Below are 12,915 nucleotides of genomic sequence, written 5' to 3' on the forward strand. Positions count from 1 at the left end.
ATTTCTGTGCATTAATTTTGTATCCTGCTACTTTACCAAAATCACTGATTAGCTCTAGTAGTTTTCTGGTAGCATCTTTAGGATTCTCTATAGTATCATGTCATCTGCAAACAGTGACAGCTTTACTTCTTCTTTTCCGATTTGGATTCCTTTTATTTCCTTTTCTTCTCTGATTGCTGTGGCTAAAACTTCCAAAATTATGTTGAATAAGAGTGGTGAGAGTGGGCAACCTTGTCTTGTTCCTGATCTTAGTGGAAATGCTTTCAGTTTTTCACCATTGAGGACGATGTTGGCTGTGGGCTTGTCATATATGGCCTTTATTATGTTTAGGAAAGTTCCCTCTATGTCTACTTTCTGCAGGGTTTTTATCATAAATGGGTGTTGGATTTTGTCGAAAGCTTTCTCTGCATCTATTGAGATAATCATATGGTTTTTCTCCTTCAATTTGTTAATATGGTGTATCATGTTGATTGGTTTGTGTATATTGAAGAATCCTTGCATTCCTGGAATAAACCCCACTTGATCATGGTGTATGATACGTTTAAATGTGCTGTTGGATTCTGTTTGTTAGTATTTTGTTGTGGATTTTTGTATCTATGTTCATCAGTGATATTGGCCTGTAGTTTTCTTTCTTTGTGACATCCTTGTCTGGTTTTGGTAGCAAGGTGATGGTGGCCTTGTAGAATGAGTTTTGGAGTGTTCCTCCCTCTGCTATATGTTGGAAGCGTTTGAGAAGGATAGGTGTTAGCTCTTCTCTAAATGTTTGATAGAATTCGCCTGTGAAGCCATCTGGTCCTGGGCTTTTGTTTGTTGGAAGATTTTTAATCACAGTTTCAATTTCAGTGCTTGTGATTGGTCTGTTCATATTTTCTGTTTCTTCCTGATTCAGTCTTGGCCAGTTGTGCATTTCTAAGAATTTGTGCATTTCTTCCAGGTTGTCCATTTTATTGGCATAGAGTTGCTTGTAGTAATCTCTCATGATCTTTTGTATTTCTGCAGTGTCAGTTGTTACTTCTCCTTTTTCATTTCTAATTATATTGATTGAAGTCTTCTCCCTTTCTTTCTTGATGAGTCTGGCTAATGGTTTATCAATTTTGTTTATCTTCTCAAAGAACCAGCTTTTAGTTTTACTGATCTTTGCTATCGTGTCCTTCATTTCTTTTTCATTTATTTCTGATCTGATTTTTATGATTTCTTTCCTTCTGCTAACTTTGGGGATTTTTTGTTCTTCTTTCTCTAATTGCTTTAGGTGCAAAGTTAGGTTGTTTATTCGAGATGTTTCCTGTTTCTTAAGGTAGGATTGTATTGCTATAAACTTCCCTCTTAGAACTGCTTTTGCTGCATCCCATAGGTTTTGGGTCGTCGTGTCTCCATTGTCCTTTGTTTCTAGGTATTTTTTGATTTCCTCTTTGATTTCTTCAGTGATCAGTTCATTATTAAGTAGTGTATTGTTTAGCCTCCTTGTGTTTGCATTTTTTACAGACCTTTTCCTGTAAATGATATCTAGTCTCATAGCGTTGTGGTCGGAAAAGATACTTGATACAATTTCAATTTTCTTAAATTTACCAAGACTTGATCTGTGACCCAAGATATGATCTATCCTGGAGAATGTTCCATGCGCACTTGAGAAAAATGTGTATTCTGTTGTTTTTGGATGGAATGTCCTATAAATATCAATTAAATCCATCTTGTTTAATATATTATTTAAAGCTTGTGTCTCCTTATTTATTTTCATTTTGGATGATCTGTCCATTGGTGAAAGTGGGGTGTTAAAGTCCCCTACTATGAATGTGTTACTGTCGATTTCCCCTTTTATGGCTGTTAGTATTTGCCTTATGTATTGAGGTGCTCCTATGTTGGGTGCATAAATATTTACCATTGTTATATCTTCTTCTTGGGTTGATCCCTTGATCATTATGTAGTGTCCTTCTTTGTCTCTTCTAATAGTCTTTATTTTAAAGTCTATTTTGTCTGATATGAGAAATGCTACTCCAGCTTTCTTTTGGTTTCCATTTGCATGGAATATATTTTCCATCTCCTCACTTTCAGTCTGTATGTGTCTCTAGGTCTGAAGTGGGTCTCTTGTAGACAGCAAATATATGGGTCTTGTTTTTGTATCCATTCAACCAATCTGTGTCTTTTGGTGGGAGCATTTAGTCCATTTACATTTAAGGTATTTATCGATATGTATGTTCCTATTCCCATTTTCTTGATTGTTTTGGGTTCGTTATTGTAGTTCTTTGCCTTCTCTTTTGTTTCTTGCCTAGAGAAGTTCCTTTAGCAGTTGTTGTAAAGCTGGTTTGGTGGTGCTGAACTCTCTCAGCTTTTGCTTGTCTGTAAAGGTTTTAATTTCTCCATCAAATCTGAATGAGATCCTTGCTGGGTAGAGTACTCTTGGTTGCAGGTTTTTCTCCTTCATCACTTTAAATATGTCCTGCCAGTACCTTTTGGCTTGCAGAGTTTCTGCTGAAAGATCAGCTGTTAACCTTATGTGCATTCCCTTGTGTGTTATTTGTTGTTTTTCCCTTGCTGCTTTTAATATGTTTTCTTTGTATTTAATTTTTGACAGTTAGATTAATGTGTGTCTTGGTGTGTTTCTCCTTGGATTTATCCTGTATGGGACTCTCTGTGCCTCCTGGACTTGATTACTATTTCCTTTCCCATATTTGGGAAGTTTTCAACTATAATCTCTTCAAATATTTTCTCAGTCCCTTTCTTTTTCTCTTCTTCTTCTGGAACCCCTATAATTCAAATGTTGGCACGTTTGATGTTGTCCCAGAGGTCTCTGAGACTGTCCTCAGTTCTTTTCATTCTTTTTTCTTTATTCTGCTCTGCAGTAGCTATTTCCACTATTTTATCTTCCAGGTCACTTATCCGTTCGTCTGCCTCAGTTATTCTGCTATTGATCCCATCTAGAGTATTTTTCATATCATTTATTGTGTTGTTCATCATTCTTTGTTTCATCTTTAGTTCTTCTAGGTCGTTGTTAAATGTTTCTTGCATTTTGTCTATTCTATTTCCATGATTTTGGATCATCTTTACTATCATTACTCTGAATTCTTTTTCAGGTAGACTGCCTATTTCCTCTTCATTTGTTAGGTCTGGTTGGTTTTTATCTTTCTTCTTCATCTGCTGTGTGTTTTTCTGTCTTCTCATTTTGCTTATCTTACTGTGTTTGGGGTCTCCTTTTTGCAGACTGCAGGTTTGTAGTTCCTGTTGTTTTTGGTGTCTGTCCCCAGTGGCTAAGGTTTGTTCAGTGGGTTGTGTAGGCTTCCTGGTGGAGGGGACTAGTGCCTGTGTTCTGGTGGATGAGGCTGGATCTTGTCTTTCTGGTGGGCAGGTCCACGTCTGGTGGTGTGTTTGGGTGTGTCTGTGGACTTATTATGATTTTAGGCAGCCTCTCTGCTAATGGGTAATGTTGTGTTCATGTCTTGCTAGTTGTTTGGTATAGGATGTCCAGCACTGTAGCTTGCTGGTCGTTGAGTGAAGCTGGGTGCTGGTGTTGAGATGGAGATCTCTGGGAGATTTTCACCGTTTGATATTATGTGGAGCTGGAGGTCTCTTGTGGACCAGTGTCCTGAAGTTGGCTCTCCCTCCTCAGAGGCACAGCACTGACTCCTAGCTGCAGCACCAAGAGCCTTTCATCCACACAGCTCAGAATAAAAGGGAGAAAAAGTAGAAAGAAAGAATTAGTAGAAGTAGAAAGAGAGAAAGACAGAAAGAAAGAAAGGAGGGAGGGAGGGATGGAGGGAGGAAGGAAGGAAGGAGGGAAGGAAGAAAAAAAAGGAGTTAAAGCAAAATAAAATAAGATAAAATATAATAAAGTCATTGAAATAAAAAATAATTATTAAGAGAAAAAAAGAAAAAAGTTAGAAACACAAAGAAAACGGACGGATAGAAGCCTAGGACAAATGGTGGAAGCAAAGCTATACAGACAAAATCTCACACAGAAGCATACACATACACACTCACAAAAAGAGGAAAAGCGGAAAAAAATCATAAATCTTGCTCTCAAAGTCCACCTCCTTAATTTGGGATGATTCGTTGTCTATTCAGGTATTCCACAGATGCAGGTACATCAGGTTGATTGTGGAGCTTTAATCCGCCGCTTCTGAGGCTGCTGGGAGAGATTTCCCTTTCTTTTCTTTGTTCTCGCAGCTCCCGGGGCTCAGCTTTGGATGTGGCCCCGCCTCTGCGTGTAGGTCGCTGGAGGGCGTTTGTTCTTCACTCAGACAGGACGGGGTTAAAGGAGCCGCTGATTCGGGGGCTCTGGCTCATCAGGCCGCGGAGAGGGAGGGGCACGGAGTGCGGGGCGGGCCTGCGGCAGCAGAGGCCGTCATGACGTTGCACCAGCCTGAGGCACGCCGTGCTTTCTCCCGGAGGAGTTGTTCCTGGATCCCGGGACCCTGGCAGTGGTGGGCTGCACAGGCTCCCCGGAAAGGGGGTGTGGATAGTGACCTGTGCTCGCACACAGGCTTCCTGGTGGCAGCAGCAGCAGCCTTAGTGTCTCATGCCCGTCTCTGGGGTGCGCGCTTTTAGCCGCGGCTCGCGCCCGTCTCTGGAGCTCCTTCAAACAGCGCTCTGAATCCCCTCTCCTCGCGCACCAGGAAACAAAGAGGTAAGAAAAAGTCTCCTGCCTCTTCGGCAGGTCCAGACTTTTCCCCGGACTCCCTGCCGGCTAGCCATGGCGCACTAACCCCCTGCAGGCTGTGTTCAGGCCGCCAACCCCAGTCCTCTCCCAGCGCTCCGACCGAAGCCCGAGCCTCAGCTCGCAGCCCCGCCCGCCCCAGCGGGTGAGCAGACAAGCCTCTCAGGCTGGTGAGTGCGGGTCGGCACCGATCCTCTGTGCGGGAATCTCTCCGCTTTGCCCTCCGCACTCCTGTTGCTGTGCTCTCCTCCGGGGCTCCAAAGCTTTCCCCCTCCGCCAGCCGCAGTCTCCGCCCGCGAAGGGGCTTCTGGTGTGTGGAAACATTTCCCCCTTCACAGCTCTCTCCCACTGGTGCAGGTCCCATTCGTATCCTTTTGTCTCTGTTTTTTCTTTTTTCTTTTGCCCTACCCAGGTACGTGGGGAGTTTCTTGCCTTTTGGGAGGTCTGAGGTCTTGTGCCAGGGTTCAGTAGGTGTTCTGTAGGAGTTGTTCCACGTAGATGTATTTCTAGTGTATCTGTGGGGAGGAAGGTGATCTCCGCGTCTTACTCTTCCGCTATCTTGCCGGAAGCCTCTGAAACAGAGTGTCTTTATATCTTCTGTGAGTCACTTGTTCACTCTAGCGTCTACTGCCATTCTAAGAACTATGCATACTTGCTACCTTTCTTAAAGGTGGTAAACACAACTTAACAGTTAAAACACTGACCTTTCTGCATACAATTTTTTTTTTTTTTTGAGGTACGCGGGCCTCTCACTGTTGCGGCGTCTCCCGTTGTGGAGCACAGGCTCCAGACGCGCAGGCTCAGCGGCCATGGCTCACGGGCCCAGCCGCTCCACGGCATGTGGGATTTTCCTGGACCGGAGCACGAACCCGTGTCCCCTGCATCGGCAGGTGGACTCTCAACCACTGCGCCACCAGGGAAGCCCTCTGCATACAATTTTATTCTCAGATTCTAACTCCCTGTTGCAAAATGTTACAGGCTACTGGATTTGGACTTGGACTTGGGACACCTAGGATTCTAGTGCTGCTATACTAACTATTGTGTGATCTTGACCTATATTCTGTTGTCTGCTGAAATGTACTTTGTCCTTTGTTATAAATTTTAAGTAGCACTTATGGGGCAAACAGATGGCTTTCATGTCTGTTTATACAACTAACCCTTAAAACAAATATTGCTCTATTCAAGCTTCACTGTATAAGACACACACACTTCTGGCCCTCTCTTGCTCTCTCTCGTGGTTGAGTCTAAACAGAAGAAATCAAGCCTGTGAGTACAAGCTATATAAACCATGTATTCTGGCACAGCGTCTCCAATTTGACATCTAGTCGTTTGTATATACCATCTTTATAGCTTCTTTCCAAATGTATTCACCTAAAGGAAAGTCAACTGCATTCTGGATATGTCTTTAAATGAAAGCAGACAATTCTGGGGCCTTGGATTGAAATACCATTAAAAATTTTTTGAAGTCTGTATTTCAGCATCAGTAAATGTCAGGACAGAAGCCCTATTATAAATACCACATGATGGTATTATAATAGAAGAAGCAAGACTGGAAACAGGCTTTACCATCTGCTTGTCCATTCATTGGCTCATTCAATCTGAGGTTCACTGCTTTATTGGGAAAACATGGATGAAGAGACATGGTCTTGCTTTGTAGGCTTGGGCTGGCTTTTCATATTGTGAGATTATAATTGTCACTGGTGATAACTTCCCCAAAGAGCAGGGACAACATTATGAAAAGTAACTATTACCCGTCCATTAGACAAAACAGTCTAAAATAAGTCTAGTTACCGCCTCACATGTCGTAATAATACTTATGTATTTTGAACAAATGTTTATGAGAATCAACTCCCACTTGAGATACCAGCTTACTATTATATATTGTGGTCACGGTGTAAACATTCCTGTCAACATTTTTCTTTTCTCAGATTCGGTAACAGCTTATTTTGGGGTGAGGGGGGAGGAAACAAGGGGAGAAAAGAGAACAGAGGTGTTAGCTGCTTTTCAGTCTAAGTTCAAGATAAATGATAAGTAACAATGGTGACTTGTAAGTACTATCAGCATTTGGGGGCTAGAGAGGTGCATCTCAGGAGCTAGGGAATTAGGGAAATAAGACTGCGTTCTGAAAGTTAAATTGTAAAGTCAACACATAACAGAATATAAAAGTAGACAGTCCCTAGAATGAGGCAGACTGTCTCCATGCCATTTGGACGTGACTATAACCCAAAGGTCGCAAACGTATGCCTGCAGATCCAGGCAGGTCCTATAAAGGAGTGAAGCTGACCAGGTTTAACATACTGAACACGAAGTGATAGGCTTCACTTTCACAAAAACATGTGCTTTCCTTTACTTTTCTTTGACACATAGGCCTCTCTTTGTCTAGTTTCCTTTTTTCTCTCATCGGCAAGACAGAACAACACATGTTTTATTTTTCTCTCAAGTTTACTCTAAGAGGGAGAAAAAAAGAACACATACAGATTAATGGCAAGTGACACGTGGCCAGACCGGCAGAGTTCTCAGTGAACAGGAGAATACATACCTTATCTAACAGGAGCAGCTATTCCTCAGCTGTAGCTGATAGTTTCCAGGTAAACCTAGGGGCCATTATTGCCAGATATTCCTGTTTTTTGAAAGAAGTCCCCAAACCAGGATTTATTGAAATTTCTCAATTTGTAAATGTTGGCTTCACTTTCTTTAAAACACCACAGGCCAAACAAAAACCAACTGTGGGCTGAATTTGACCCAAAGTCTCCACTTTACAACCTCTGCTATAACATAATTGAATATATTAATATTTTATGAACATAGCTAAAGCCAGAAGGAGTTAGTAGAAAAGGGATGGCCAACTGTAGACCTGCAAATGTAATAGAGTCATAGTATCTATTGAAGTGTGTCCAGAGGAAGAGTCTTACCCATTAAATGCCTGGGTATTTCTGATCTCAGTGCTCAGATATTTCCAATGTTAAACCCACCTTGCATTTCTTGGATAAACCTAATTTGATGCTGCTATAGTATGTGGTTTTATGTATTACTAGATTCGGTTTGCAACTATTTTGTTTGGGATTTTTGCCTCTATGTCTGAGTAATGTTGGCCTTCATTTTACCTTTCTCATACTACTTTGCTTGGATTTGGACGATAAGGTTTTGCTGCCGTATAATGAGTCTGATTATTGCAATTTCTGAAGTCTTAGTGGATCTGTTTTTCATTTTGTGGTTTCTGTTCTTGCTCATGTTGTGTGTGTGCATATGTGTGTGTGTGTGTGCATGCACACACGTGTGTGTTCCTTAGCTCATTGTTTTTGAAAAGTTAGTTCTGGACTATGAGACTGTGCAAGGGCTGACTTGAAGTATGTGTAATCCTTTGGAGTCCAAATGTTTTTTTGTGGGAAGCATTTCCAAATGAATTCTTATTTTCTGGAAGACAGGGCTTTGATTTCTATTCCTGTTGACCTGGGAGGCCGTAAAAATGAAAGTTAAAATTTTCAGAGCCTGACAGATGTCTAAAGAGCAAAAGCATCTTTCAGGGACTCTTTTCTCTCTTGAGTTGTTCTTTTCTCTTTTCTTCGGTGTAGTAATTCCTTCCTACCTTGTTGGTACTTCGATCATTTCATCCGTTGTTTTTTGTTTAAAGTTGTTGTAGGCAGGAGATTTAGTCACTACCGGGACGGCATTACTAGACAATGGAGTTCCTTCTCTGTTCATTTCTACATGTAAAAACTGTCAAGGATTACTTGTACAGTTCTTTTTTTAAAATTTAAATATAATTGACATACATTATATTAGTTTCGAGTGTACAACATAGTGATTCGACATTTACCTACATTACGAGATGATCAGCGTGCTAAGACTAGCTATCTGTCACCCTTTAATATTATTGACGATATTACCTGTTTTGTATATTATTGCATCTCTGTGACTTAATTATAATTGGAAGTTTGTGCCTCTTAATCCCCTTCACCTGTTTTGTCCACCCCCAACACCCTCCCCTATTGTGAACAACAGTTTGTTCTCTGTCTCCATGAGTCTTTTTCTGTTTGGTTTTGTTTGTTTGTTTTGTTTTTTAGATTCTGACTAGTAGTTCTTAATTACTAAAAGAAATTGAATGAATATATAAGAATATATGTAGTTCTTATCTTTCCTATGTTCTTTGATTACTAGTGGAGTTTATGCTTGTGTGTGTTTAATGACCGTTTGTATTTCTTAGCCAGTGAAGTATGCACCTGTCATGTATTTAGTCCATTTTTTCTATTGATGTGTTAATATTTTTAAAGTTAATGTTATTAATTTGTGGGACTTCCCTGGTGGTCCAGTGGTTGGGACTTAGTGCTTCCATTGCAGGGGGCACGGGTTCGACACCTGGTCAGGGAACTAAGATCCCGCATGCCGCGGGGCATGCCCCCCCCCAAAAAAGTTAATGTTATGAATTTGTAATAGCTTTTTAGATATTAAGAAATGTTAGTTTCTAAAGAAAGCTGAAATCTTATTTCTAGAGCTTTGCCACCATCAGGCTTTTCCATCAATAAAAAGGAGGAATATTGGTATGGATGGCGTAAGGCTAATGATATTTGTCTCATTATAGTGCTGGAGACGGTGTCTTTTGGATCAAGTCGTTTAATAAATGTTTACTGACCATACTAAGTGTGAGGTACTTAATGAGGCTCTAGCTATGTAATGGTAAAAACAACAGACATGACCTTTGTCTTCATGAAGTTTACTCTCCAGTGAGGTTGAGAAACATGAAACAGATAGCCACAAATATATGATTATGAACCAGTATAAGTGCTATGAAAGTGAAGATTCCTGTGAGAGCATAATAGATCATAGGAGACCTGACCTGTGGTGGGGGGGGAGGGGGAGTTTGAGTTGAAATCTGAAGAAGGAGTTAAGTAGACAAACCTGGGGGTTGTGTGCAGAGGGAAGTATCCCAGGCAGAAGGAAGTGTGAAGGCTGTGAGACAGGACAGAGTTGAGAAAGGTTTAGAAATGTTGAAGTATGCCTGGAACCACAGAGCAAATGCATGTGTTGAGTTTGGTGAGCTAGCAGTAGTAATTGTGCAGATTTTTGTGAGTTACACCAAGGAGTTTGGTCTTCAAACTAAGATGAAAAGAAGCCACGAAAGGGATTTAAGCAGGAGAATGATGTGGTCATTGTGTTGGGTTCTTCGCCAGCTGGAGGTGACTCTGGTCCACTTATGTCTCCATCTGTTTCTCTTTGGTGACACCTCCCTGCTACGGTTGAGTTACGACTAAGATGTCTTCCGACTCATGGCTTTCAGCTTCCCTGTTCTTCCCACAGTTATCACATTCTGCCCCCACAGAAGGGTGGGCACTCTTTGGAAACAGGTTACCCTATGTCCTGTGGAGTCTGGGAGCACACTTCCTATCAGCCATAGGAGCCCGTAATGGTATCCAGGAAAAATCCAGGTTCCTGCATGAGCCATTGGGCAAACGATGGATGCAGTGTTCTGGTACCCTTCCTCTGCCTCTCCACCTCCTACTCACACATCCTCACTGCATCAGCATCTACATCCAGTTCCCTCCCAGACACATAATAAGCAGGTAGCAAGGCTTTCACTCTGTTAGGATGAGATGGGAAAAGAAGATTCTATGACTCTTAAGGAAAATAACATTGCTTCTCCTCTCACACTCTTCTATTTTCTTTCTTGGACTCCTCCATTCTCACAGGGTCAGCGCAGAGATCTGTGTATAGATGACTCCCAAGGTCTAGGTTCTCTCCCAGGTGCCTGTTCAACCCCCTGCTGAACTTCTCCATCTAGACATTCTTCTGTAATCCTGAAGCCATCATGGCTGAAAATACACTTGCATCTTCCTTCCCGACTTACCTGTTCCCTTACTGGTAACTAGACACCCCAAATGAAATGTAGTAGTCATCTTTGAGTTCCCTTTACCTTCTCCTCCTACACGCTGTGGTGGTCTCGTGGAGCTAGCTCACCTTTGTAATGACTCATCAGCACCACTTTGCATTTCCATGCCACCACTCTGACACTGGGAGAGCCATCTTTAAAGCTTTAAGATTCCGTCCTTCCCTGGACCTTACTCAAATTTAAAGCTATGACAGACCCTAACACATGAGGCTTAACTTGCATGTCGAAATTTAAAAAATAATTTACTAGGGTGGATGAATGCAAAATTTGGTAAGTATTCACCGAGGGTGAACTTTTTCTTTTCTTGCTACCTCGCCTTTACTGTTGCCCTAAGTTTATTGTTGGTGAAAAGAGTTCAGCATACCCAGACTAACATAAATATTTTGTTAGTGGAAAGAGGTCCGCCTTACCCAGACAAGTACGAATATTTTGCTTTTTGATTCTATTACTGCATATATTTCCCTTTGATTTGCTTCTTCTCTTCTTTAAATTAATCTTCCCCAGTCATAACTCTTTTCTCCTCGGGAAAATTGAAATGCTCTTTCTCACGTACCAAAGAAATAAACTATCCAGACTGTTCGTGTGGTGTGTGGCATCTCAACGGTTTGGGCAGAGTCTACCTTTTAAACCATTTCCCCCTTTACTTCTTGTGCCTCATATTCCAGTCAAGTTGGACCTACTAGTTCCCAAATGCACCTCCTTTTATTCTTCCTTTAAGCTTTGCTTACGCTGATTCCCTCTGACTAGAATCCCTTCTCCTGCCGTATTTCTTATAGAAATTCTACTTATTTTTCAGAGTGCATGTCAAATATTTTCTTCTTCATCAATTCCTTCCCTTCAAAAATGAGCAAACAGACAGAATCAGAGAAGCTAACGCTCTCCTCAGATCCCATATAATACTTGAGGTCTCTCTTTTGGCAGTGGGTACATTTTACATTGTATCAGAGTTTATATATGACTTTTTTTCAAAAACGTAGGCCAGATTCTCAACACCTGCTATTGCTCTACTGATAGGCACACATAGTATTTTCTTAGATGCATCGCTGTTTATATAAAGACAGTCCCTAGCATTCCTCTGTATAGGCAGTCTTCCTAGTTATTTCTGGTCAGTCATTTGGAACTCCGAATGCAGCTTCTTTTTGAAGGAATCTTCTAAATAGAAGTTATGCTCTCAAAAGCCTATTTGATCCTTAAAATGATAAAGACATACAAAGCTAAACCAAGGTGCATGATAATGTTTCGATAGGGAAATGAATTCAGATTTCCAATATGAGACTTTTCTCATCCCCCAGCCTTGATACAGGAGAAGTGGAGACACCCCCTCTTCCAATAAACTAGTGTTGATACCTCTGCCCTGGGGCAAAACTCCAGAGTGAAGGGGCACAAAGGGTCCTAGGGTGGGAGGAACCCTGAGGTTATGGTAAGAATGGTATTTGAAGGGAAGGAGGAGGTGAAGCCACATGTAGGGCCCCTTCTTTTTCCTCCCCTCTCCCTCTTGTTCTCATTCCATGAACCCTGTAGATTCATGACTATTTATAACAAACTGGAAGAGATCCCAGCGGTCACCCACCAGTGATCACTCCACCCCCAACTTGAAAAGGGAACCCAAAATGAATGAGTTCAGTAGCCTTGGGAGTGACTGGTACAGACGTGGTAGCCCATATCTTTAATTCATCTTTGATGTCTACTCAGACTTTCCACTTTTGCTGGGGCTAGATAGTATTCTTTTTCCTTGGGCTCAAAAGGACCTGCTCCCTGACTGTGGGCAAATGACCAAGTCTTACCAATACTAGAGAACCCATTAGGCAACCTAAGTCTTGCCAAAAACGGCATCATAAAATGAGAAAAACATTAAGAAATAACGTTGTGTGGAAAATCAGAGCATTGTGGGATTTCTTTACATGTGTCTTATGATAGGGTATTGCTGGGGTGTGGGGAAGGCACCGTAAACTTGCCATTGTTCCAGGATCTAAAGATCTGGCCTGGTCCCTGTCGAGCCAGTGATCCACTGTGGGCTCCTGTGTACACTGGTGCAAATGAGTCTACGCCTGCTTTCTTATCCTGCAGTTCAATCAGAGAGGTTCATGTTCCTCATTTTCTCTAGAGCCGGCCGTTTCCTTTGTATGTCTGTTTGTAATCTATATTTGATTAGATGTCTGCCTCTCTATCTTTTAAAATTATAAACAAGACATGTCTTCTTTCCACCCTTTATTTTTTATGGTGATTATTAACAAAGTGAGTTCCCAGTTTACAGGATGCCAACTCCAATGTTGAATTACTGGGCTGGTCTCTGTCTGCATACAGGTGCTAATGAATGACAACCACAGATGTGGATAAGACCTTTTCCCGTCCAAGGTCTGCTCTCCCATCCAAGATTCTGTAC

The 12,915-nt window shown here is 41.6% G+C and overlaps 1 long non-coding RNA gene across 1 annotated transcript in view; it reads left to right on the forward strand.

Moving 5' to 3' along the window:
* The first annotated feature begins 4,371 nt into the window (after positions 1-4,371).
* Positions 4,372-12,915, forward strand: part of LOC307186600 — a 429,363-nt gene continuing 420,819 nt past the window's right edge. Inside the window, exon 1 of the long non-coding RNA XR_013828419.1 lies at positions 4,372-4,618. This is a non-coding gene — a long non-coding RNA (uncharacterized lncRNA). The remainder of the gene's footprint in view (positions 4,619-12,915) is intronic.

Source organism: Stenella coeruleoalba (genome assembly GCF_951394435.1).
Source record: "Stenella coeruleoalba genome assembly, chromosome: 1".
NCBI lineage: Eukaryota > Metazoa > Chordata > Mammalia > Artiodactyla > Delphinidae > Stenella > Stenella coeruleoalba.